The 14,905-nt window shown below is 33.4% G+C and overlaps 1 long non-coding RNA gene across 1 annotated transcript; it reads right to left on the reverse strand.

Moving 5' to 3' along the window:
• Window positions 1-1,846: 1,846 nt before the first annotated feature.
• LOC148197785 (uncharacterized) lies at window positions 1,847-4,692 on the reverse strand. Its single transcript, XR_015786798.1, has 3 exons — window positions 4,510-4,692; window positions 4,287-4,359; window positions 1,847-2,048 (listed from the first exon to the last, which is right to left on the reverse strand). It is a non-coding gene; the product is annotated as an uncharacterized LOC148197785 (long non-coding RNA).
• Window positions 4,693-14,905: the final 10,213 nt, after the last annotated feature.

Consider the following 14,905-nt stretch of genomic DNA (forward strand, 5'->3'; position numbering starts at 1 on the left):
TGAAAGAACAACGCCATCTCTTTTTCCCTTACAATTTTCAAACATCTTGGATTCCCATAACACTTGCTTCCATCTTTTGTTCAACTATACTTGATGCACCATCTTCGCTTTCCTTCCTTGCCAAGAAACCACTCTATATAAACTTCAAACTCGAGCCCTTAGGTTAACTCCACAAACGCCACATCACTTAGAATTCTTCATGCACTCATTTCGACCAAATTAACTTAAAACCTTCTTCTTCAAGAATTGCCCCCTTCAACTCTGAATCTTCCGAATTACAGACCCTATCTCGAATCCTTTAAATCTCAAAATACCCTTAACCAGCAACACCAATCCTCTGACCTTATCTGAACTTACCAACTCACTGCCTTTTGCAACCCATCATTCAACATCCCTTTCTATCTTGATTGACTCAGCCGGTCGCTGAACATCACCATAAAACCACATTCGATGAAAATTGAATTTATCACAGCATGCAACTTCATAACTTTGAACATCTCAACTAACCCAAACTCTGATCATTCGCGACACCCTCTTTCACAACTTATACTGTGACCACCCTTCGTCATTTGTTCTAAAACCTTTTCTCCTCATTTCTTCATCCACTATGCTCTTAATTCTCTAATCTTATACTTTCCTACCAAACTGACATTCTGATCTACTTCTTCCTTCAACACTTGAAATCTCTCATCTCAGCCAATGATCAAACCTTTCTTCTATACGAACCACTTATCTTGAAACATCATTCTAAACTTGACTCTAAACATCCACTTGCTGAGAAAACTTGACTATCTCCTTCCAATTATTCACTTAACTTAAGACCCTTACAATACTTCATTCTTCTTCAAAGACCTCATGTTCTCTCAATTTGGAAATTTCCCTTCTACTAAATTTTGCTTAAATCAGCTCTATGCCGTACACAACTGATTCTCAAACTCTTCTTCGTCTACTTCCTTTCTAGTTATTGATTCCCTTTTTGGTCCACTTTAGAATTCATATTCCTTTCTTAACTTAAACTTTAAACCTTCCACCACCCTTCTTATTCAGATCTCAATCATCGCTAATACACCGATCCATGTTACCAATCTCACCCAATGCCACTCTGATGCTCACCAACACTCTTTTTTTTTTTTTTTCTAACCTCTGACGCTACTGATATACTAAACCAAACTGATTTCTCAAACCTTGCTACACCCATGCTTATCCAAAGCTCCTCTTAATCTAGCCTTCGAACCCCCCTCTTCTTGTGGAACGTACGATAGCTGATCTTCTGACTCTGTTCTTGAGAACTTTTTCTTCACCCAAAAACATTACTTCTAAATTCCAATATCTTCACTTGTCTTGTGAAACCAAGATTCTGGTCTTCTAACTTCTTATCTTCAAGGCAAGAATTTGTCTCAAAGGCTTAAACCAATTCTAAAAAGGTATACAACTCAAGTTGTCCTTGAATCTGCATTCCTCTACTACTATAGAGCACATTACACCACCACAAAGGCAAGAACAAGACAGGAATTACTACACGAAATAACACTTGAACCTTAACTCTTTCTTACCTCAAACCTTCATAATTAAGAAAGGAAAATCATCTATGGTAAAAGTCATGAGTGTGCACCCTCATCACTCCTATCAAGACGTTTTCTGTTCTCAAAACCTCCAGTTAGATATCATACTATACTATCTAGACTTGGAGGAAATTGTAAATTATACCATTTACACTCAATTCTTCACAGAGAAGACACGACAAGCCCTCAACTCACAGGTCATCCTAAGGACAAACTGCTCTGATACCATAAGTGTGACATCCCCAAAATATACGACATGTATATATAATAAAGACGTCATTCAGTTATAATATTGGAAAGCAGTTAGAGACATAAGGCAGACTATATGAGTTACAGTCATCCAAAATAAAATTAGAGTTGGTCTCTTAAACACAGAGGACCACTGAAAATTTTCTCCAGAGTAGTTCTACAAATCAAAAGCCTAAGCATACTAAGCTGCAACATCACCGTCTTCCAGTGCTTGCTCCACACATACCTCTTCTTCATCTGCTCACATCCAATTGGATGATCATTGCAAAAGAAAACACATACAACATGCACAAACACAAGCAAGCAAGGGTGAGCTAGATATAAAAAAAAAACGTTATACAGATAGCACAGTTAATTCATGTTATCATACATAGATTCATATAAAAGAACAATTAAGCCATACTCATTAAACCATAGTTCACACACTCACACGACATGTAAAAGTTCATCAATCATGGTAAATTGGCATTACAAAACTTGTTACTTTATACCCCGACCTGTTACTTTATAGACCGACTCGTCCGGACTAGAATGATTACCGAGCTATGGCGGGTCATGCACTCGTTGTGACTTTATGAAACTTGGGCACTACCGCCCTGGCACTACCGCCTTGTGAAACTTGGGCACTACCGCCCGGTGGAACTTTGGGCACTACCGCCCGGCCACAGTCACGAGGTTAATCCGTTATCACTCACCTTGGATCATATGGAAGCATCCAAGACTAGGACCTCCTGCTACTCCTCACCACATGTTCAATCCTCTCTACATGAGAAGAAAGACCATTGGAGTTTCAGGATGACCCCCAAAACTGAGCTACCATGTAATCATTCTATACAACCCCAAAACACCACCATGTATCCTCTCCTTGAGGATCATGGAATTACGTCCATCCATCATACTTTTCAGAAACCACATACTTTCACTTTTACATTGCTTACAAACATAGATATAATACTAATTATACTTCAAAAGACCACAAACAACTTAACAAGTCATAAAAAATCACACGAAACCATTCCCTGTACATTAATAGGCAATAACAGTCCAAGAAGAACCACTAAACAACACAGAACCCCTTAAACTCATACTTAGACAAAGAAAACAACTTTGAAACCATCACCAACAGTTCCGGAAAGGTCCAAAACCCCTAAAACGAACTAAAGAACATCCGAAACGGACATCCGGAACTCCCAAAACATCAAAAACACCGAAAACACTCAATCTGTCACACATAATTCGCACAGCGCACCCCCCTTGGTGCGCTGAGCGAATTTCCCTGACGGGAAAGTGTTTTTCAGCTAAAATTCGCATAGCGCACCACCCTTGATGCGCTGGGCGAATTTTCCTGACAAAGGGACATCTAAAATTCGCATAGCGCACCCTATTTCGCATGGCGAATTAATTCGCAGCATACATCACACCTCAAACCTCTCGCTATGCACCCCACTCGCTCTTCGAATTAAATGGGCAGTGATCCCAGACAACCACCAGTCGCATAGCGACAGGATTCATCATGGCGAGTCCATAAACAGTGAGCATCAACCTCTAATAATTCGCACAGCGCACCAACTCGCACAGCGAATTACCAAGACAGTGAGCACCCCTCTACAGGGTCTCGCTATGCGAGACAACTCGCATAGCGACACTGCATAATCTGCAGAACGTGAATTCTGCAGAATCACACACTCACACTAATCCTTACCACTTCCAGTTATTTCCCCAACTTCTAACCCTCCTAATTCTTGTATCACGCCTAATTAAACTTGTCTAGATGATTATAAACGTTCTTAGCATGATTCTAAAGTGATTACTACCAAGTTTTTCAACTTAAATTTCCAAGTTCATCAACCCAAGGACCCAATTTTGATTCTACCATTTTAAACACGACTAAGACAGGATTTCCACCTCAACCACATCTCCCTAACCCAATTGGTCATCGGAGAAGAATCAGATGTCTGAACGCATCAGTCTCACCTTCGACGCCAGCACATATGACTAGTCACAACTGACTGGACCAGGCCAGGGCTGCTCTATGATCAGGGATGTGCCAACTCAGGTTTTTAAGATTCTTCTATCCTACCAACACAGTGCTCTCAACCTGTCCCAATTTACCACTCTACACTATCTCAGTACTTCAATCACACTCCCAATCATAGTAACTAAAATTCCTACCTCAGTTTACTTAGTCCCTCCCAAAATGACCATCACAACAGTATTAACGCTCTCCATCATATTTAATCACTACCACATGGTTAACCCCAAATTCAGTCACAACCTCAATTCATGGTTCACACAACATTCACATACAAGGCAGTGTCATATAACATAATTTACAGTTTCACATAAGAACATGTCAGTACATATTATTCTACACATTCAATCTTAAAACTCAACTTTAACAGCACAACAGTTCAGATTTCAACACACATACACCTCATACAATAAAATCAGAAGAAAACGTCTAGCTCCCCTTACCTCAGAGTCGAACTACCAAGCTCATAGGAACACTCCTTTACGGTGTTTCACCAAATGAGAACTCAACCAAACCCTACAAACCACCAAGGTGGTGACAGTAACAGCTCTTAGAGCTTGATTTAACAAACAAAAATTATAACAAAACCCCCTAGTAACATACAACCAGTAGCATTTCATGTTCTAGGTTTTAGAATGGAGACAGAGAAGGGAAAAGTTGACTCACCGGTCCAATCGAAAATGCGATCGGTTCAAAAGGAAGCCTTCGGTGAGATGAACGTCTGAGCACCCTCCAACTCAAGATTGAAAGGTTCAAAGAGCTGGAAATTTAGAGAGAAGGCAGAGAGAGTTTAGGGCATGAGAGTTTTAGAGAGAAGGAGAAATGAAGTTCAGGGGAAGAAAATGAGTTCTGAAGAGCCCCTCCTAAGGTCAAGTTGGCCTTAGTTTGATGGGCCTGGCTGCCCCACATAAGGCCCAAAGGCCCCTTTATAAATTTACAGGCCCTTACACTCAGCACCATGATTTCCAGTAGCTTCCTTCACCCAACTTGCAACCTTGTACTCAATGGAAGTCACCCTACGCTTAGCGCTGATGGATAGTTATACACCCATGTTTCTAACTTGCTTTCCACGTGTTTGATTCATGTAAAATGTGACTATACATGTGTAATTTGATCTGTGAAAGAAGCATGATCATCAGGTGCATCCTATGCAACATGGAAATGGTCGAATGCATCTATAAATTCATCATCTCCTTCCATTGTAAAACACTTTTGGAAATAATAGAGTTATGTTGTTGGGATTACTCCAACCCCTCTTTGTCCGAAAGTCACTGGCCAGAGAGTCCTTGAGCTTCATCTAGCCTTTCTTTCTAGCTAGACAATCTTTCCTAGTTTGAATCACACCATACGCACCACATTCCAAACTATGTTCATCACCAATTTGTTCAAGCTTCTGTTGCCTTCATTTCCATTTCAAGTCCAGATTCAAAATGTGTTTTAGAGGAGCTGGTCTTCAATTGAGGATTGAGGGTTTTGTGCTTCCATCAAAATATCTTTCTATATATCTTATTGGTGAGACCAAAATTAATTCAAATTATATTTAATGCTTATTGTAGAAGGATATTTGATCCAAGAGGGGTTAATATGGACCTCAAAAGAAATAAAGTCATTACAAGATGGTCTGCTCCCAAGACTATGAGGAGCTTCTTCCACAATAAATACAAGTATCCTTAGAATAAAGATGATCCACCAGATTTAAGGATAAATCTTTCTCAAGAGGGAGAGGATGATGACTTAGGTCCAAGCCACGGACCTCTCACAATAAAAACCAACTCAGCAAAGATAATATAGAGGTTCCAAAATCTATAAACAAGTAGCAAGGAAGCTTAATATCAAAGGAGATGAAGTAAGCAGGAGCCCAACGCAAGCTAAAGCTCACCCAACCAAAACAAGGTCTCGCCTAGTAGAGGTAGCAGCTCGCCTAGTGACAACTTGTCCAAACACTTCACAAGCTCCTTGCTACCAGACCTATGGCCAACAGAAGCATCATCTCGCTTAGGACTAGTGTGCTGAGTTGATCCACATTTTTCTTGTTTGTAACACATGTAAAGTCTGGGCTTACACATGGCTTGTGATTCATTAATTGAAGCTAATGATCAAAATTTTATGCTTACATGAACCAAGAGTTGAATGACTTATAAATACAGCTCTCATCCATTGTAAATGACACTTTTGAAATGAATGAGACATCACTATGTTGAGATCACTCCAAAGTCTAATTCTCCTTTTGAGAGTCATTGCGGGAGAGTCTTGGAGCCTCCTCCAACCTCTCTCCCTAGCTAGGTATTTTGTCTTAGTTCGAAACTACACTCCATATTCTCATCCTTCATCAACATCAATGTTTCCATTTTCGTTGCGTTTTCTGTCCAAATCAAGCAGTGCCTCCAGTATGTTGCGTTCTCCAGTAGATCCAACCAAGTGCTCCTCCATCAAGGTTGAAGGAGGAAAAAGTATTAAACTGTCTTTGTCTCGACTTCTAATCGATGTGGAACTATTGGAAGTAGAATATATATATATATATATATATATATATATATATATATATATATATATATATATATATATATAAAAGTATACTTTAAACCCTTTTATCTATTGTTATGACAATAAACATGAAAACCTTACGCAAAAAGCTAGTATAAATTATAAAGTAAACTTTTTTTGGAACGGTCTCTACGACGTTGAGTTATAAGATATCAAATGAAACCAACAACAATACAAATGGGGTACACAACAAAAAAGTCTTTCTCCTTTTTCATATTTTGTATATTCTTTATAGATCAAATATCTAACAACTGAAAACATAAACTATAAACGCATACCCTTTTTTTACACGTTTTTGACAAGTGATTGAGTTAAAAGCTCATTTTTTTTCAATGGAATGGCTTAAAATCATAGAATGTACATGCTTTATATCATTGCCATCTATATGTTCATATTACTTTATTGTTCACAATAATCAATTTGATATATGTGTGATGTGATGCGATGCAGTTTCATTTTTTTTAATCAACAATATGGAAGAAAATAGTGCTCTAACCTTTGATGTTTTCTTTTTTGGGAGTAATCACTCTAATAGGAAAAAACCAAGTATAGTCTATTAGTACAAAATTGAATTATTACAAACTCATATTTCATATGGTACGAACATATATTATAAATCTATTAAATTAATAATTCGCCATATTATTCATATATCAAATCGATGGTATTGAATGAAAGAGATTCATAAAAAGAATTAATACCCACCTCAATTAGAAATGGCTCCAAATTTCATTAAATAAAATGACGAATACTTCACTTATAAATTTGTATTGTGTTGTTTTTCTTATGATTATTTGAAATTTGACTTAAAAAGTGTCCAAATAAATAATGTTCTTAGAAGTGGGTTATCAAAGTTATGAACACTAATTATTACGTTTTGGAAAATAAGAGGGTATTTTTGGAGCAACGAAAACTTTGAAGTGATGAAAGTGAAATGAAAATAAATAAAAGGAGGGAAATGGGTGTGAGTTTTACGGCGGTGGAATTAGTACTAATCAAGTGTGTTCAAATCACATGCCACGCATAAATATAATTAAATAAAAACTAATTTTAAATTAAAAAGGTAAGTGAGAAAATAGAAAAAGAAGCAATTTTATTTATTTATTTAATTGTGCTCCACTATCTCACAAAAATCAAAGACCCTTATACGTTGATAATTGGATATGATTATTTTGCAAGGTTTGAATAAAATAGAGTTTTGCAGAGACATAGTGGTTGGATAATCTTGCAATGCTTGTAGTCCTCATGTACTTCACATGGCTGCAATTCTAGTCAATCATTGAAGGCGCAATATCAAAATGGAAACGATCATTACCTTTGTTTTTTTTTATATTATCTTCCTTTTTCTTTGTTCTTTAATTTTTTATTCTTCTAACAATAGACAAATCTTAATAAAATAATTTTAGGTGGTCTAAATAATATTTTTAAACTGAGAGTAGTGGGATTAAAAGATGTAATTAAGTTATAAGACCTTTATAAATTTGTATGACATTATTTAATTTTTTCGTTAATTAAATTACTTTTGTTTCATTATTTTGCTTTCTAATTTTCTTATATCAATAAATATAATTTTTTTATTTAATATAAAATAATATTGTAGCTAAATTAAAAAAATCTCATATTTTTTAAACACTTGGAGATAAAAAAAACAAAAATAATGGAATAAGAAGATAATAGTTACATTACTCAAATGAAAAAACAATTAAACAATAATGATTTAATTAAAAAAACATAATTAAATTTAATTTTAATATCATCTAATTTGTAAGCTAGCATTTTATCTCTTAAGCACATACTACATCACTTTTATTTTGCAAGTGAACGAAAAATAAAAAATAAAAAACGAAACCTAAATCCTCTTTAATTACCCATAACATTAATTAATCTTTATCCTATTCTTATAAAAGGAATAAAAAATTTATGATTGGTAAGTGGAATCCCAACAATCCTTTTATTATTTAAAAAAAGGTTTTGGCCTAACGAGAGATTTTAGATATGCAAATTACATTTGTCTAATCGGGCAATTAGTGTGGTAGTATATAAACGTCAAATCGGTACGTATTGGGTGTTGAATTGTAGAAGTTGAAGACAAAATTTGCCAGCTTATGAACACTTTCTACAACCTTTAGCATTAGAAAAATACAAAAGTCACGTTAATAACTTGCTACACATGAACTCTCATTATCAAGTGGAAAAGGAACTTTCTGTGTCAGACGTAGACACTTTGTAATAAGCTCTAACATTATTAACAAACGGAGTCAACAACATCAACTTAATTAACAATGCTAATGGTAGGGTTCCTCAAACACCACTTTTCTTCAATCATTCACATTTTCCCCACAGTAAAAGCTAAATCATATATACCCAAAACTCCAAACATTTCTTCAGAAGTCAAATTTTCTTTTAGATGGCTAATATTTCTGTTTTATAAAGTGGTATATGAATACATAAGTATAAAGTAATAATAACTGGTCTGGTTTCATAGAATGGAACACAGTACCTAAATAGAAGCAAGATTGTGATGGAAGTGTGTAAAAATGTAGCATGGAATGACATATATTCTTGGAAGTAAAAAAGAAGTCTTGATGGGTAGTGTGGGTGACCCACCTTCACATGGCAAGGATGAGATCCTACATGGAATTGTCCACAACAAATTAGTGCAGTTGAGAATTTAACAAATGAGAGCAAAACAGAAGCAAAATAAAACCTTAGAGAAAAGGATGTTACAAATATCCTCTACACACCAAAAAGGGGAAACAAACATAGATAACACCTACAACCCCATATGTTACATGTTACTTGCAAATGTTTGAAAATTGTTACATGTTTCAACTTTTGTTTGTGAAGCTGGTAACAAGGAAGCTTGTTTCTTTTTGCTAAATCTATAACTACCGTGTCTGCATGTTCAGATGTAAAGTAGATTGTTTCTTGAATTTTTATTAAGAGTGTTGAAAATTGAATTCAAAACTAATTGTATATGTAAGTATTTATTATTTGGTTATTGGTTCACCTAATTCAACCACACACACGCCCTACATGGTACATGATATTTTTTATTTGTTTTTTGTTTTTAGTTTTTCACTATCCCACTTACCTTTTCTATTCTTCTTCCTCTTGATTGAGACACAATTCATAGATATAGGAATTTATAACGTGGGGATAAGTGGGAAACACTTATATTCACTTCATCATGATGGCAAATGCCACTTTCAGGATGTCAATGACTATTGATTCATGGCTAAGAACTTAGTAATAAAGTAAGTCAAAGATCCATGAGATTATAATATTTTAACTTAGATAGTTCTAGGTTAAGTATTTCAATTCCTTAATATACTGTTGTCTATTTCATATAGCCAGTTTTCCTTTTTTTTTAAATTAAAAAAAATATTAAAAAATCAAGTTTAAAATTTATGATTTTTTTTAAAATTTTATTGATCTTAAAAATAAAAATACATACTTATTTTATTGATCTTAAATACATTTATTATTATTATTGTTTGTTAAAATTCTATAATATATATATATATATATACTTATTCTTTAATACAACATTTAAATCATTAATATATTTTATATTCTATAAATATATTTATTTATTTAAATTAATTTTATAAAATAAATAACTTTTTCTTTTCTTTTGTCATATGGGCTATTGACGTGTCAAGATGAGTTATAATTTTTTATTCGTGTTGAATTCGATCATTTATATGTATATTCTAATTGTAATAGGCCGTAATTAATATATGAATATCGTTATTTGTGATACAAGAGATGTTTACTTAACATGTATATTACTAATACTTACAACAATTGGCTAATGTAGTTTGGTTCATTACATACACATACGGAAAATTTGAACGAGAACTAAAGTACTAGATAATTGTTTTGTATTATACATCTACTTTAAGGTATTTAGGCATAATGAAATATCTAAGTTACTAATCATTCTTATTTGGAATCTTATCACTATGTTAATAACAAGTAGAACAATTATGGGAACAAAATCTACGCAAATTTTAATATATAAAGCCACGTATAATATATTGAACAACAATGCTAACCAATCAATGTATCAAGTTATCAACTTATGTTTTAATTTTTTTTTTTTTCATAACTTCGAATACTATCTCAATAAGATAAGAGAGATGTTCCTCCCGTATAGCATAAATTCACGGTATTTATATAGCCTAGAGAATTCAAAACTCGAAGTTCAAGTTGTTGTTTTTTTCTCTTTAAAAATAAGTTGGTTTTGCTTGAACATAAAAAATTAAGCGTGGTAATTTTTAAAATTTAGTCTAAATCTAATCTAGATCCATTAGATTGAATCTCTAATTCAAATTCATTTTAATTAGAAAAGCTTTAGATTTTTTTTTTTTCGATCCAATTCAAATTGAATCTACTTTGTCAATTAAATTGAATCTAGTGAGATCAATTTAACATATTTGACTATTAGATCTATTAGACATAGACTAGATCGAATTGCTTCACTCTAGACTCAGATTGACTCGAGTCAATTTGAGTCTGGTTCACTCAGCTCGACTTGTGTATGGACCGCCTCATCTTGGCATCGGCCTGAGCTAACTTGAGTCAAACTAGACTCAAACTGATTGGATTTGACCTCAATCCACACTAACTTACCTACAATTAGGCATGTTTTGACTCAACTTAATTTGATTTGCATCGACTTAGCTTGACTTGGTTCGCATTGACTCAGCTCGACTTGAGATCGTGTCAACTCAACTCGACTTAACCTTGGGTTTGGGATGACTTGGCTTGACCCTAGGCCCATGATGACACAACTTAACACGTCATCCCAGACCGACTCAACTTAACCTTCAACCTAGACCAACTTGTCTTGAACCTCATCTTAGATTGACTCATTTTTTACCTCTGATCGAAGTTGACTCATTAATACCTTTAGTCAGGTTTGACTCATCTCGACCTCCGACCCAAGCTATCTTGTCCTGACTATCATCCTCAAGCTGAATCGATTTGACCTTTGACTCTAAAATGACTTGGCTCAACCTTAGACATAAGAGGACTTGACTCAACCTCTAACTTGGACCAACTCAAATCGACCTTCAATTGGGGAAATTATAATAGTTAGTAAAAGAAACAAATGAAGTTGTAGCTATTTGAATAGAGCACCCATTTGGTAAGTAGGAGGTCTCGAGTTTGAATCTCAACAAGAGTTGGTGTCCTTATTTGTCAGGCAAGTGAAACTCCTGCTTAATGAAAAGAGGTTTTAAATTTAGTGGACTTAAATGGTGCAATTTTGGTAGAAAAAAAAGTTGCAAAAAGCACTCATTAAGCAAAAAGAAAGTTTCACTAGGTCAGGGGAGTTTTATAGAGCGCTCGATAGGCGAGCATGGAGTCTCATTAAGCATGAAGAATGAGAATGTGTCCCTTAGTGGCTGTTGCATGGGCACACTAAACTAGGTTAGTCCCTAAAATGGGCTTCTACTAAAAATGACCAAAAATGGCCCAATAGCTAAATCTGATCCAAAAATACACTAAAAATGAAATTATAATTTAATTTAAACTAAAATGTTGATGTGGAGAGTGGAGAATGATGTGACAGGTCTCTTAATGTCCTAAAATATGATTCCAAAGTTTGTCTTGAAAATGATAATGGAAATAAATAAGCTCAAATAATTCAAATTCATTAAAATATGAATTACTATTGTCAAATTAAGCCCAAATAAAAAAAATAAGGAAATATTGGTCAAATTAAGCACAATTCTCTAATTAAATATAGTACAAGAAGCTAAGTGAATATGAAAAAATATTGACTCATCACATAGGACTCGATATTATCACGAAAAACATCAGATATTTTCTCTTCATGCACAACAAAGAAGAAAGATTGTATATAATCAAAATAAATGGCCATGAACTATGTTTGCTACTTAAGTTTCCATAAGGATTCATACCATCAGTTGCAAGTGCACCATCATTGCCTTCATCACCAATGTTTTTTTATCAATTTTGTTTTTAAATCGTGATAAACCACATGTTGGACACAACTTTAGTGAAGAAAACTCCTTTATGTACAAAACACAATCATTAGGACACGCATGTATCTTTTGATGTTCCAGACCCATTGGACATAAAATTTTCTTCGCCTTGTAATTACGGATATGTACAGTGTTATTTTCTGGAAGCAGCTCCTTCAACAACTCCAACAATTATGTGAAACTTTTGTAGGTCCATCCATTCTTTGCTTTTAAACTAAACAATTTCAAAGTTGCAGAAAGACGTGTAAAGTTAGAGTATACTAGATACAACTCTTGCTCCAAATCATTCTTAAGAGAATCATACAAATAAACTCTTCCAAAAAAAAATTTCACTAACATCACGTATCATGTCCTCTAAATGATCACTCAAGCATTCTTCCACATAATTTATTCCTCGTGATGTTGTAGGCTTTTCTAGTACTTCTCCGTGCCAAGTCCAAACAATATAATGGTTACAGTAAGTAGTTAGCATAGGTGCTAATGAGTGGATAGACAAATAGTCTATGTGTGAGATGTTAGTGATGACACCGAGGGTTAGAGATCAAGAATCATGATCGAAGTTCAAAGATCGAGGATCGAGTAATTCAATATGATTGAATTGTTTATGTTAGAGAATTAGAAATCCTATTTGTTATTACTACTATGTATGAAGTGTTTGATTATAGTTGATATAATTAGAAGGTATGTATCTTGTTGTGTGTTTTATTATGGTTGGTATAATAAGAAGATATGTATCTTGTTGTGTGTTTGATTATGGTTGATATAATCAATATGTATGTATCTTGTTATTATGATTTTTTTATCGGTAGTTTTTCTTAACATGTTTGTGTTTGTGTGTTTGTGAATAAAATTATCGGCGATGATCATATAATGTGTTATAGAGAGCAGATAATGTTACATATGTTCCAGAGGCGTGATTGACTCGAGAGAGGATGAAGAATAACCTTGGGATTCATTTAAAGCTATTTTGTTTTACAAGTTAAGACAATATAATTGGAGTATTTCCTTCGTTATTTTATTACTCGAAATAATGTAAGATAAGGTTTTCTTTAAGTACATTTCCGCGCTATGATAAATTTTGAGTTTTATCGATTTTTAATAACCCGTGACATCTCAGAAATCGGGATGTTACAATAATATGTTTTTTGTGGGTAGTGTTTAAACCTTTGTTTTTTGTGTTGTGAAGTAACCTTTTGAGAATTTTTATATCCTTGTGTTTGTAACCATGAATGGAAACTAAAGAATACTTGTGTTATAATCAATGGGAGATTAAAAGAAAATAATTACGAGTAACTTGAGTGTTTTGGATAAACTAGTATAAAATGTTGTGATGATTTGCTTTGTTGTTAGACTATTTATCACTTACCAAAAAAGTCTTAGACTATATTCAAGTTCCCTATCCAAAAGTAGTTGTTTCATTACTATCAAGATCTATCCAAGAAAGCCTCCACTTTTTTTTTCAATCCATCCATAGCCTACTTATCCATAGTTACACCTAACCTAATACTTATAATAGCTAGAATTGAACCAATGACCTTCAAGAACCAAGATCTCTTTCATAAAATGCTTCTATAAGATAAATTGAAACCTTTATCTCATGTGGATAAAGATCATATATTGAAATTAAGATACAAAGATAGAGGGAGAGGGAGAAAGAGAGATGGAAATGAATGAGGTAGAACAATTAAAGGTATTTTAATCATCAAGAAAATAAGTTCCACCTTATTTAAGAAGATATTAACCATAAGACAATCTATCATTTTATCAATTCCTAAACACTTAAATTTGTTTTCCATTCCTACTCTTTTTTCCTTAGATAATACAAAAAAGTTAAGGTTTATTGGAGATGAAATTAAGGCAGATTCAAAGTAGGCTTCTTGATTTCTCGATCACCCAACTTCTATAAAACATGAAGGATTTTCAACAATTTATTTAAGATAGTAACCTTTATTGCCTGAACATTGTTAATGTAAAACCATGCATGATTTTTTTTTTCTATAATTAACATGGATATGCATAGATAAACATTAGTCTTTAATTTAGAATCAATAATAATAAGTAGCTAAAATTCTTGATACCTAAAATTTTGATAGCTAATGTTAAAGGCTAATTTAAACTTTAATTCACACACTAATTGTAATTTGTTCTTAATAATTGAGACTATTTTAGATACCAAAAACTTTTAGTTTGTAAAATGATGTCTAACTTAGTCAATAATGACTAATTATTTTGTTTCAAAATTGACTATTATTTAATGATTTTATTATAATAAAAAAATCTCGATAAAATGACATTTTTTTGTTATTTACATAAATTTATTTTATAATATGTATTAAAATCAACTTAAATAATATATATATATATATATATATATATATATTAAAACTTAATATCTATAAAATTTTAAAAAGCTTAAATATATTCCTAATCTTCTAAGCTAAGTGAGTTTTGATTTTGTTTTATGTAAAACATTTTTTTATTTTGGTTTCTATAAAATAGAA

Source organism: Vigna umbellata, chromosome 5 (assembly GCF_029865625.1).
Source record: "Vigna umbellata cultivar VRB3 chromosome 5, Vumbellata_1.0, whole genome shotgun sequence".
Lineage (NCBI taxonomy): Eukaryota > Viridiplantae > Streptophyta > Magnoliopsida > Fabales > Fabaceae > Vigna > Vigna umbellata.